The sequence below is a fragment of the Ambystoma mexicanum genome, chromosome 8, assembly GCF_040938575.1.
Source record: "Ambystoma mexicanum isolate Mex_15411 chromosome 8, UKY_AmexF1_1, whole genome shotgun sequence".
NCBI lineage: Eukaryota > Metazoa > Chordata > Amphibia > Caudata > Ambystomatidae > Ambystoma > Ambystoma mexicanum.
The window spans coordinates 559,797,692-559,811,088 of NC_090929.1; the positions used below are offsets into that span (position 1 = coordinate 559,797,692).

General features: G+C 50.0%; 1 protein-coding gene across 4 annotated transcripts in view; it reads left to right on the forward strand.

Moving 5' to 3' along the window:
* AJAP1 (adherens junctions associated protein 1) overlaps window positions 1-13,397 on the forward strand; it is a 992,092-nt gene that overhangs the window by 791,609 nt on the left and 187,086 nt on the right. The window lies entirely within an intron of this gene.

Genomic DNA, 13,397 nt, shown 5'->3' on the forward strand with positions numbered 1-13,397 from the left:
GAACTTGCTATCAAACCCTTCCGTAAGCAAGTTAGCCTGCTGTTGGATGACATTTTCTGGGTAATATCCTGGCCTTTGCAAATGAGAGTTACAGTGAAAAGCGACCCAGTTTCCATAGATGGACATGCCATCAGTCCCTTGAGTGCTGGTCCACATTTCCATTGGCAGATGAACTTTCAAACCCTCACAGTGATCCAGTTCAAAACCCACTACTTTCACAGCATTGTCATAAAATCATAGTGCTGAAGTTCACATAAAGTAGTGGAATCTCAGATTTTTTCAGCCGGGTTAAATGAGGCCAAGAGCCTATCTGAATCCATGTTTTTTTTATTTAGAAAAAATAAGGCAGCAGATCAACTGTAAATATTACACTAAGATCGTCATTGAATAGACTGAGATTTGTAAGCTCTTTGTGAAATATTTTCACAGCTCAAAAGTCTCAGCAAAAGGAGATGGCACTGTGAAGGGAATGACAAGTTGTCTATGTGCCATGGGATCTGCAGGCAATTGTGATGTTTTCCAGCACGCCTTGTGAAAATCTGTGAATCGCCACACATCTCCAGTGTAGACATACACAATGAGCCTATTGCATGCAGTTGATGGGTGCTACGAGCCTGCCCTGCCCCCCTTAACCAAACATGAGCATAAAGCTATCTCAAGTAGAGCCACAAGGAAAAGGTGTCCAAAAGGTTATCTTACTTCCTTCGCAAGACAATCATTTTTATTTGATGGCTGGTGGCAAGAAGATTATGTTCCTTTTTCTCACATAAAAAAACTCCACAATCATGACTCTTAGGAATGCTGACATAGGCCCTTTACACATTTCGAAGGGTCTGCTCTGTAAAGGTTGCAGTGCATGTATGGATGCTCTTGACTGAGTAGCCATTGCTATTGATAAGACGTACTGCAAATCTGTTACGACAAACAGTATGTTTCTTTTCACACCATTTTCTGCTAAATATATTAAGCCATATGCAGTGTCTAGAACTTGCTTCCTGTGTTCATTTCTTGCTTTTGACTATTACATAGGCCATCAATGCCTGCACGCTCTTCTTTTGTCTCGTTGTCTCCCTCGCTATATGTGTTATTGTCAAAGTAAAGGTCTCTGTGTCTTGACCTTGAATCATAGGATGCAACATACTTGTTGTGATGGTCTTCCTAATCATTTCTTTCCAAGTCAATTAGATGTGGGAAATTTTCAGGAATGACTTCTTCAACCGTGGATTTCTCATTTAGGTGCTGGAGTTGACGTCATGCATTCTCCCAATGCTAACCTCATTGGTGACAGTTCAAGTTCATCCTTTTTCTAAACCTCACACTCTGGCACCTGATGCAAGTGCAAAGGCAACGCATGCACAAATGCATGTGTTACCAATGCACCATATTGTTTTGAGAGAGCGATCCCTCTTCTTTGCAGAGGAAGAGATCTGCATCCACTGATTGACAGGTGTGGTTGGTGCTGGGACCAATGTGTTTCTGGTGTTCTCCAACTTAATCTACTGCTACTGTAGCAATCCAACAATATCCAACATATACTTCCTCTGCTGACCCGTACCCCATCTTCTACCATTTGGGGGTGCTGCAGTAGATTCAGATCGGTTCATGTAATTCATACTTTACTTCAATAAATGCTGGTGGAACGATCCTTGTTTTTGCCCTCTATATGTTGTAAATGGCTGTCGGGTATTCATTACTTTTGGCCTCCACTTACACCTATTAAATGCATATATAATGTGCCTAGAAACACTTGTGTACAGGTGTGTTGTAAATTCCATATCATATCATATTAGTTTCTCTGTGCCATGGCCTTCTCTCAGCCTAGTAAACACACTTGGAGTTGTTAATGCTTTTCCTTTTCCACCACCTTGAAAAGGCACGTGGGGCTGTTAGTGCTTTGGCCTTCTCCTCGACTTACAAACTGCATGTGGACTTTTCAGTGGTTTGGCCTTCTCTTAAGCCTAGTATTAATGCCCCACCCATCTTGACAGGCCCTCGCCTGTGGCTTGGGCCTATAACTTGCATGTGTGGAACTAACAGCAGGTATTGGCATCCGTGATGGACAAAAAGCCCTACTATAGGCATTATTAGATGTTACCTGGTTAGCTTTTTTGCCTATGATTTCTGTTAAAATATTTCAGGGCTCGAATGCATGGACAGAGAAGCTTCTTACATCAAAATTGTGACATCTTAACCGAGACACAATTAAAAGATTTTTAGATGAAGAATATGGATGATATTCATGTTTATAAAGAGCAAACATATCGCTCATGAAACATCAGTGGGAGTGACTTTGGTAAATGTATAGAGGAAATACTTTTTTCTATTTTTACCATGAGTAGGCCCACCAGCGGTAGTACTGGAAGAAATACTTCTTCTACAAGCAGAACCACTCACACAAAAAGAAGTAAGCATACTGATTTCTGTTTCCAGTGCAGGTAGGGGATTGAGGTAGACATACAGGGTAATTCATAGAATTTCGCACAAAAGTGTCGCACGCGGCTGGCGCGCAGTGTGCCCGTGCGAAGGTCGGTGCCAGCCGCGTGCGCTAAAATCGATTTCCGCGCACAGCGTATTCATGGATTTTAGCCTCCAAAAGCAGCCGAGGCACAGAGTGGCGCAGCGACCCTGCAGCAGCGCCAGTTATGCCCCCAAGAACGCCCTCGCGCAAGGAAAAGCCATCAAAATCCCCAATCTAGCGCAAAGGGCTGCGCCAACCCTGGACCAGTTTACGGGACTGCCAAACAGCAAACGCCAAGCGGGGAACGTGTATTACGGGTTTCGCTGTAACCTTCCACACGCGAAAGGGCCTGTGCGAGTGGGGTACGTGTATAACTGTTGTTCGTGTGAATTTTTACACGTGATTGGCCTGGGTACGTGTATTCCAGGGGTGCGCGGGAAGTTTCACACGCGATTGGCCTGGGTACGTGTATTTCAGGGGTGCGCGGGAAGTTTCACACGCGATTGGCCTGGGTATGTGTATTTCAGGGGCTCGCGGGTAGTTTCACATGCGATTGGCCTGGGTATGTGTATTTCAAGGGTGCGCGGGAAGTTTCACACGCGATTGGACTGGGTACGTGTATTTCAGGGGTGCGCGGGAAGTTTCACACATGATTGGGCCTGGGGGAGTGGGGTACGTGTATTTCAGGGGCTCGCGGGTAGTTTCACACGCGATTGGCCTGGGTATGTGTATTTCAGGGGCTCACGGGTAGTTTCACATGCGATTGGCCTGGGCACGTGTATTTCAGGGGTGCGCGGGAAGTTTCACACGCGATTGGACTGGGTATGTGTATTTCAGGGGTGCGCGGGAAGTTTCACACACGATTGGGCCTGGGGGAGTGGGGTACGTGTATTTCAGGGGCTCGCGGGTAGTTTCACACGCGATTGGCCTGGGTACGTGTATTTCAGGGGTGCGCGGGAAGTTTCACACGTGATTGGCCTGGGTACGTGTATTCCAGGGGTGCGCGGGACGTTTCACACGCGATTGGCCTGGGTACGTGTATTTCAGGGGCTCGCGGGTAGTTTCACACACGATTGGCCTGGGTACGTGTATTTCAGGGGTGCGCAGGAAGTTTCACACGCGATTGGCCTGGGTACGTGTATTTCAGGGGTGCGCGGGAAGTTTCACACGCGATTGGCCTGGGTATGTGTATTTCAGGGGTGCGCAGGAAGTTTCACACGCAATTGGCCTGGGTACGTGTATTTCAGGGGTGAGCGGGAAGTTTCACACGCGATTGGGCCTGGGGGAGCGGGGTAGGTGTATTTCAGGGGCTCGCGGGTAGTTTCACACGCGATTCGCCTGGGTACGTGTATTTCAGTGGTGCGCGGGAAGTTTCACACACGATTGGGCCTGGGGGAGCGGGGTATGTGTATTTCAGGGGTTCGTGGGTAGTTTCACACGTGATTGGCCTGGGTACGTGTATTTCAGGGGTGCGCAGGAAGTTTCACACGAAATTGGCCTGGGTACGTGTATTTCAGGTTTGCGCGGGAAGTTTCACACGCAATTGGGCCTGGGGGAGCGGGGTACGTGTATTTCAGCGGCTCGTGGGTAGTTTCACACGCGATTGGCCTGGGTCCGTGTATTTCAGGGGTGCGCGGGAAGTTTCACACGTGATTGGCCTGGGTACGTGTATTTCAGGGGTGCACGTGAATTTTCACATGCGATTGGCATGGGTACGTGTATTTCAGGGGTGCGCGGGTAGTTTCACACGTGATTGGCCTGGGTACGTGTATTTCAGGGGTGCGCGGGAAGTTTCACATGCGATTGGGCCTGGGGGAGTGGGGTACGTGTATTTCAGGGGCTCGTGGGTAGTTTCACATGTGACGCGATTGGCCTGGGTATGTGTATTTCAGGGGTGCGCGGGAAGTTTCACACACGATTGGCCTGGGTACATGTATTTCAGGGGTGCACTGGAAGTTTCACATGCGATTGGGCCTGGGGGAGTGGGGTACGTGTATTTCAGGGGCTCGTGGGTAGTTTCACACGTGACGCGATTGGCCTGGGTACGTGTATTTCAGGGGCGCGTGGGAAGTTTTACACACGATTTGGCAGTGTGGGTCCTCCCAGGTGTCCCCTCTACCCCCTCCACGGCCCCTGCAGGCAGCCCACACCACAGGGGACTACCCTGCACCCCTGGTCATGTCCCGCAGGCAGCCCATCCACCATGGGCATGCCCCTCAGCCAAGCCACATGTCACGTTGCAATATGATCACCAACTAATGTCTCCCAGCACCCCCACCCCCCCAGCAGTCAGGGGCACCTGCCAGCAGGCTCCCACTCATGTCCCACTCATGTCCCCCAGCACCCCCACCCCCCAGCAGTCAGGGGCACCTGCCAGCAGGCCCCTACTCATGTCCCCCAGCACCCTGAAGTGGGAGAATGGAAGAACAGGCTCCCGCCCTTCCCCTCTCGCGCTTGGCCTAGAGGATCACGGCCTAGACACCCGCCACGAGAGGAGTTTGCCTATCTACCAGACGACCAAATACCCTGGTACAGGAACATACGGATGTGCCCACCTACCTGCCCAGCAGCCCGCCCTGTCCATGCCGACACCTGCGGCATGGATCAACTCGACTAAACCTACACGTCGTTAGAGATGCCATGACGACCTAGCCAACGGTCAGCACACCTGTGCAAACATGCACACCGGACACTCCCATACCAATTCACACGAAGAACATACTCAGTGCTATGACGTAGGCGACAGACATACCCACGGACGTGCATCTTTATTATTTTCCACATAGGCTCTCAAAATGCAGAAACGCAAGACGCATAATGAACTTATCTAAAAAGGCTTGCTCACGCTTCTTCTAAGAACCATGTACCATAATGAAGAATATAATGGAGACACGATACTGAGGATAGAGCAATATGATACCGTAATCTAAAGCGCTCTGCATCAAACGGTTCCACCTATGCACCAGGCCCAAGTAGGCCGCAAGCAAAAGCTTCCATGAACATTGAATGAGCAAGAGCTCGGTTGCTGACCCTGCAGAATGAGTCCGGCGAAAGCACACCGCCAAGGGCACGATGTTGCAATCTCGCACGCCGCAAGCCGACGCCAAGGTCGCACATGCAAGATAAACCAGGCACACAGTAGGAAAAACAATATTAATTGTGCTGAATTTTGCCTCAAACACGGTCCCACCTCACGTGACAAAGCCAAACCTGACAGGATGCCAAGCCCCGGAGGAAGGAGACGCCTGAATCCCACGTTTCAAGACACAGGCAGATACAATTAAAAGACTCATTGGACATCTGCAGCAGTGGGAGTAGTCGACCTCCCAACATATGAATAAATCCTCACATTGTTTACACCTACCCATAGTGAAACATTGTTGCAAATGACAGGTGCACCGCGAGCTGGGAACAGCGATGGTCCCTGACTGGGAGGCTCGTGTGTGGACCAATAAGAACATGGGGCTCTTATCACTGACGACATTAACATTGACCAATCCTCAGAGGTCTCCATGTAACAATTTTCATGTATCAATTGAAGGGACAACCCAAGTATACCACCTGACTAACACTCAACCACTAACACCGTTCTCTATATGTATGCTATACTAACCCTACCACTCGAGTAACCAATCCAGAGTGGAAATAGGTTTTTTGCTAAACTTTCTAAGGTGACGCAAGTAGCGCGTCATACTAAGGTAAAAAGGGCCTGCGAGCCCCACGAGTGTGTGTGTCAGGACTGACGCGTACGTTCCTTGACCCATCCCTGCCGTTTTGGCTAATAAACAGCAGAGTCACCTTGCTTCTTGCGTGTGTCTCATACTCTATCTCTTTTGGGATATACGGGAGGAGTTGGGGCCTCCCTGCCCGGAGGTCTATGGACGGCCCGGCCGACCCCGGCAGAATTTCCCCCCGACAACCCCCACCCCCCAGCAGTCAGGGGCACCTGCCAGCAGGCCCCCACTCATGTCTCCCAGCACCCCCACCCCCCAGCAGTCAGGGGCACCTGCCAGCAGGCCCCTACTCATGTCCCCCAGCACACCCAACCCCAGCAGTCAGGGGCACCTGCCAGTAGGCCCCCACTCATGTCCCCCACCACCCCCACCCCCCAGCAGTCAGGGGCACCTGCCAGCAGGCCCCCACTCATGTCCCACTCATGTCCCCCCCAACATGTCAACATGACCCACAATCATGGTCCTCATGTTCACCAAAATCCCACAGCACACCACCCCTGCCCAAATAACCAACCAAGCATAACATACACCCCACATTGAAATGCCCATTACATGAAACAACCCAAATGGCATGTAGGTACATCAGCACATGTCCGTCACACACACACAATGGGTGCCAGTGAATGTGAACACCCACATCGTGACATGCATGGAACCAATGAGAGAATACCACACATTGAAGTACGGGAACAAATGCATTGAACAAAAAATTTGGTGAAAGAAAATCAAATACCAAACAATGGACATAAGGAAAACAATGCAGAATGTCACATAATGATAAAAAAAGGAAATCAGAATCCAAAATATATGAAATCAAAAATATCTCCAAAGTCTCCTTCCAACAAAGCAAATCTAAACCGAAATGCAAAAGTAAAATCCATTGCTCCATGGAAAAATCAAAAAAGAAAAAGCTGACAAATGCACACTTGAACTATTTACAAGGATGAAATCCTGGGTCCATGAGCCCAACTGTCCAAAGGAAACCTACAAAAAAGCCTACAGAATAAACAACTATATACGAAAATGTGGGGCATCGTCCATGTGCCCCAAGGGAAGAAAAAAAGAAAGGAAACTTAACACTACTGAACTATATACAATGGCGCGGGCAAGTCCAACGGCTCACTGGTTGATGTCATGGGCCAGGGCATCATCGAACTCCTGTTCAATGGCTTGGAGGCGGGCATGTTCACTGGCCCCAAGGTCTCGCAGGGATATTCCAGTGTCCAGCTCCAACTCCCTGCGAATACCCTCGAGGCACTCAGCCCGCCTCAGCGCCCTGCGCATGGAGTTCTCCGCTCTGACCATTGGGAGCCGTTCCTCCTCCGCCCACCGCTGCTCTGCACCTATCCGCTGGCCCAACCGCTGCCACACGGAAGACACTCCCATTCCAGGGTTCTCCTGCCCTCCGGCCGATGCCTGCCCCTCTGATGTAGATGGCCCCGAGCCATGATGCCACCCACGTCGAGCCTGCCGCTGCCTCTGACGCAACTGCCTCTGCCAGCACGACGGCATCCAAGCTGATGGAATCCACCGACGCCATCGTGTACGTGCCCTGCCTGATGATGCCGGCACATCCTCCATCTGCTGGGGTCCAGTTGCTGGTGGGTCCACCCCTGCTTGACCTCCGACTCCCGACTGTGGCAGGGATGGGAGCCCCACCAAGCTGGCTGCGTTGGTCGGGGCAGGTCCGCAGGGGGCCCTGGTGGCATCTGGGCCGGAAGACGGCATGGAGAACGACTGGCAGCCTACACAGAGGAGGAGAGGGTCGCCAGAGTGGCCGACACATGTACGAAACCCCCGACCATGGTCGCTCCCAACTGGGCCACGTTGGGACGCTTCTCTTCGTGTTGATGTGCATGCTCCCCCCGGAAAGCACGCACGTCATCACGAATGACACCCGTGCACAACGCGACACCAATCAGGTCCTTCTCCATACGGCCAAGGGTCCCCTCGTCCGCAGGTAGAGGAGTGTCAGATGACATGGACATCCCCCCTATCTGCGGATGGGCCTGGAATGGGCATCCCTGCTGGTGCATGGTGGTGCAGTCACAGTGTTAGGGACAGTGACATGCACAGGCCCCTCCACGGCGACCTGTGCTGCCTCCTGTCCCTGCCTCTGGACTGCACCACTTGCACCAGTGGTACCACCCCCACCAGGCCCCATGTGCAGCTCAGTAGCGGCCTCCTCCTCCTCTGTGGAAACCACCAATCTGGATGGCTCCACACCGTCTTCTGCCGTTGCAAACCCCTGTGGGGGCTCACCCACCCCTTCCGCTGCAGCCATGGGGGCATCACCTCCACTTTGCTCCACAGCGCCGTCTCCGCCCTCTTGTTCAATTGCCGCTGTGTAGAGGGAGACATAGAACATAAGCATCAGGGTACTGTACAATGGTCCCCTAGACAGGAAGCAATGGCAGATGAGTGGCACTGTCAAACATCACTTCCATCATGTCCCTCCACAACACATGGGTCAGTGCAGGCAAAACACATTCAGTAACAGGCATGGCGCATGTAATGGACATTAGCATACATGTCCAAGGGACTCTTGAAACATACAATGTTGGTTTGAAACTCACATGCATCATGGGTCATACCTATCACATGCACACACTTCACCGTAGTTTCATCCATCTGGCCTCATACACCCCAGACACAGTGGATACAAGGATGACTAGGCTGCATCAGTGAATCTGAACATTGTCACAGACATGTGTCATGCATCCATGGCATTCACAAGTCACAGACACGCAGGTCAGACACACAGACATGGACACCATACATGTACATGGCATCAGCACCCATCCCTCACCCCCACCCATGTCCAGGAACAGAGACTGCCATGCTCTCATGTGTCCATTCTGCATATAGCTCCCCATGTTGCATTTAAACACATGCACCAACTTTGCGGTTCACACATTACTGGTCTCACATGCATGACCATGATGTCCCTGCACACACACATACGTACATGGCCTATGTCACACATACAGGCAAGTATCAGACAACCAGCACACTGCAACATGCCCTGTCTCACACAGCAATGCTTGGCCACTTACCGCTCAACTCCAGACGGGTCTGCCTCTCAAGGATCTGGGCATTGAGTGCTGGGCGTACGCGTTCCAGGACCCTCGGCTGGATAGTCCTCATGCGGCCCCGGCCCCCCTCCACGAGGCGCCGGGCCTTTAAGAGGTTCCTGGACCTCAAGTCCTCCCAGTGCTTCTTGACTTGCTTGATGTTACGGGTTGCCACCCCCTCCGTGTTGATGGCAACCACAAAGTCGTCCCAGATCCTGTCTCGTCCTTCCTTGTTGGCGCGTGATGATCCGAAGAGGGCATCATAATGCCCCCAGGACAAGCTCCACCAGGACACCAACTTCCTTCTGACTGAAGCCGGTGGCCCTCTGCCCCTCTGGCTGGGGGTCGCCAGTGGTTTCAGATGGGGTTTGCCCCGAATGGCAACCCCCGAGGCAGGCGTGGGTGGGCAACTGGGTCCTGGGGCTGGGCTGTGGAGCGATGGTATACCAGTCGGGAGTCTTCAGTTTCAGCAGGGGTGGACACAGCAACTGGACCCCTGCAGATGGCAGATGTGCAGGCACAAAATGGCAGGGCACTATGGCAGCAGCAGATGGCTCGTGGGAGGCTGGTCGGGGTTCTGGGGGGCAGTAATTTGGCCTTTTGGGCAGGAGCGTGGTCTTCCGTGTGTTTTCGCGTGGCCAGCTTGATACGGAGTGATTTGGCACGTGAAATTCTTGCACGTCAGCGTGTAATTCGAGGAAAGTCCCTTAGCGCGTAGGCGCGTCAGCACGCCTACGCGGTTTCATTGGACCAAAGGCCTTCAGTGCGTAAGTGCGCCTGTGACGTATCGCACATGGGCCTGTAAGTGCTTTTCGTGGGGTGCGGTGCGTGTGTTTTCCAGGCGTTCACAGCGGGTGGGTGTTGGTTACGCGTTCTTCTACACGCAAGGCAGACGGTGAGTGGTACCCCGCTCGCCCAGCCCAAACGCGTGTGAAACTTTACGCGCACCCCTGAAATACACGTACCCAGGCCAATCGCGTGTGAAACTTCATGCGAACCCCTGAAATACACGTACCCAGGCCAATCGCATGTGAAACTTCACGCGCACCCCTGAAATGCACGTACCCAGGCCAATCGTGTGTGAAACTACACGCGCACCCCTGAAATGCACGTACCCAGGCAAATCGCGTGTGAAACTTCACGCGCACCCCTGAAATGCACGTACCCAGGCCAATCGCGTGTGAAACTTCAAGCGCACCCCTGAAATACACGTACCCCGCTCCCCCAGGGCAAATAGCGTGTAGAACTTCCCGCGCACCCCCGAAATACACGCACACGCTATTTTTCACACAGCGGGTGTCCGTGTTTGTCGCGTATCCCTTTGTATGCCATTTGTCCTAGAGGCCCACAGTATGGGACATTCTACATAGCTGTATATACCTGCTTTTTGGGGGCGCATATTTTGGTGCACATTTTTTTCATGCGCAGGGACGCGACCGCCTGCCTTTGTGTGGCGGACGTGTTTAGGCCTGTGCGCGTCTTTGCCCGTGCGCTGTTTTGCCCTATTCGATTCCATGAATACGTGTTGTAGGCGAGCATGTGGGTGTTCCGCGCACTTGCCTCCTGTACTTCCCCCGTGACACCCACATTTTCACGAGTTGTTCCCCATTCCGTGTGTCACGCCCCGTGTTCCGCCTACTTTTGTTATGTGCGCCGCGCTATGTGCGCTTTCGCTGTGGCCTTAGCGCACGCCGTTAGATGACCTGTGCTCCAGCGTGCACCGCACACTTTTACAGCGCACATCCCAGATTTTACTCGCGCACAGACTTCCATGAATAGATGTGCGCTGGTTTCCCTGCGATATTCGCACTTGCACTGTGATTTTCGCTCTTTCACTGCAAATCGCACGTTTTCGCACGCTTGTGCCGATATTTTCAGCGCACTTTAATTCCATGAATTGGCCTGACAGACTAAGTATTTGATTCCTGTCCCACTGGTTAAAATACAACAGAATCTTTAGTGGGTGCCTCCTGGAGAGATGGGTCCAATTTGCTGCACTAATAAAAACAATAATCAATAATAAGAGTACTCAAAGTGCACAGTAAAACCCAGCTTTATTCAAAGCATAGAATTTCAGCTGGGGCAGCATACACGTAGCACTCAATATTACAAAGAGTGTAAGCCGATTGTGTACTAAAACAACATCATGAATAACATCATAATACAATATCAGTTACAAAACATAAAGGCGGTTATAATTGGTCAATAGATTTAAAATATTTATAGATAACATGAGTGTTAATTTCCTCATTGGTTAATAAATCTCTGATGGCTCTTCCTGAGCCACCCAATCCTTGATAACAGTTTCACTACATCACTACTCGGGCAACTAATTATCTGGCATTATTCATCATGGGCGGTGTGGTGAGAGGGATTTGCTCATATCCTAATTAAAAGTACTCCCATCATTCCCAGGCCATGTGGCCCATCTGTTCCTTTGCATTTGGCATTGTGTATCATCCTGTGTCTGTGTGCGTGCTAGGGAGTTTGGCATGTGTCTTATTTGTGTTTGCCTCATAATAGACAGCTAGTGCTTTCATTGTTCTGACCACATGTTAAGAGACTGTGTTTGAGAACAAATGTCTTCCTATTTATTGAGGTTTTAGCTGATTCTAATCTGCATGTCACACTCTTCATGACCACTGAAGACACACTTCATCTATCCGTTATAGAGTCTTTTGGCTTACTGATCTCATACAACGGACATCAATGGCTGTTTGTGCTCTTATTTAACTTTAATTAGCTTGGGAGTCTCCTGCTTCTCATTCTGGGAACGGTTATCTTGTCCCTGAGTTCTGTACATCTACCACTCCCTTCCATGCATCTGACCTTGGCGCTTGCTATGAGCTACTGTCCAGGCCACTTCAAAGCTTCTAAAATAAATGTGCTGTTTGCAAATTCAACATCTTGTCTGAGGCCTTGCTGTTTCCAATGCCTGCTGCAGACTTTATGTTAGGAAAATGGCTGTACTTCTGTGCCTCTCGTCTACATATTAGAGGCCTATATTCATCTGCTCATGTCAAATTCACCTTGTGCATTTGCCATATGTTGGTTTCCCTGCTCTTGTATTCTGCATCTATTCTGCCTATAATTCAATCCGCCTTATCAGGGTAGTGTGTTCCTCTCTTGGCATTCAGGAATCGTCTTCCCTTCTATGCCATATACAGTACACCACTTGTGCTTTCTACAATCTAATCATAATCCCTACCAGTGTTGCACAACCTTACTAATTCTTTATGGCAGAGGCGTGTACATTGGCTATTTAAAGTATTGCTTCTTAGAACCTGCTTTAGTTTGTCCCTTCTTTCACCCCTAGACTCATGTGGTGGTAGGGCTGTCTCAGCTGGTAACATTTCTCACCTGCACGGTAATGGTGAGCAGGGGCAGGGATTGGCATTTGCATATTTATCTTAGTTGGGGCAGTAGGTGATACCTGCATATTCAGCAGCCCCGAAACCCTTCTTAACTGACCTTTAAAGTGTTTATATTTGTTCCACTTCTTATTTGTATTGTTATTTGAATCAGTCTGTGTGTATTATATGGTTAACATGTTAAAAATGATTTAAAATGTGTGGTTTCTCACAAAAGGGCAAAAGGGAAACAAGTGATGAATAAATACACTCAAACCTCTCACTAGGCTCAGACTCTCTAGTGACCTCTTACAAACATATACAAATACATGCATTTTCAGTGCAATTGGTCAATGGTGCCTCCTTCTGTTCTTCACTGATTCCGAGGACCATCAGGACGAGAGGTTCCTTTTCACCTGTAATATTTATGTTTCTGAGGAGGAAAGACATCTTTCAGTTGTCTTCAAAGATTTCTCTTAAATGGTGGAGGTGCCCCTCAACCACCAAGTAGTAAGTTTTTCGGTTTCTGATTTGTTCTTAGCAAATTATTTCCTAGAATTGAGGCCAGGTATAGATCTGCAAACAGCTTACATGTTGGTCATCTCCTTCCTTTGAATCTAACCCTCCCAGAATACAGTAAACTTCAAAATCAACTCACAATCAGCTCAAAATAACACTTACTGTATGCCAAAAAGATCACAAATGTCGACATTTGAATAAGAATCCAAACATGTGATCAAATTACAACTGAAAATGTTGTTTTCTATCCTCGGAATGTCCA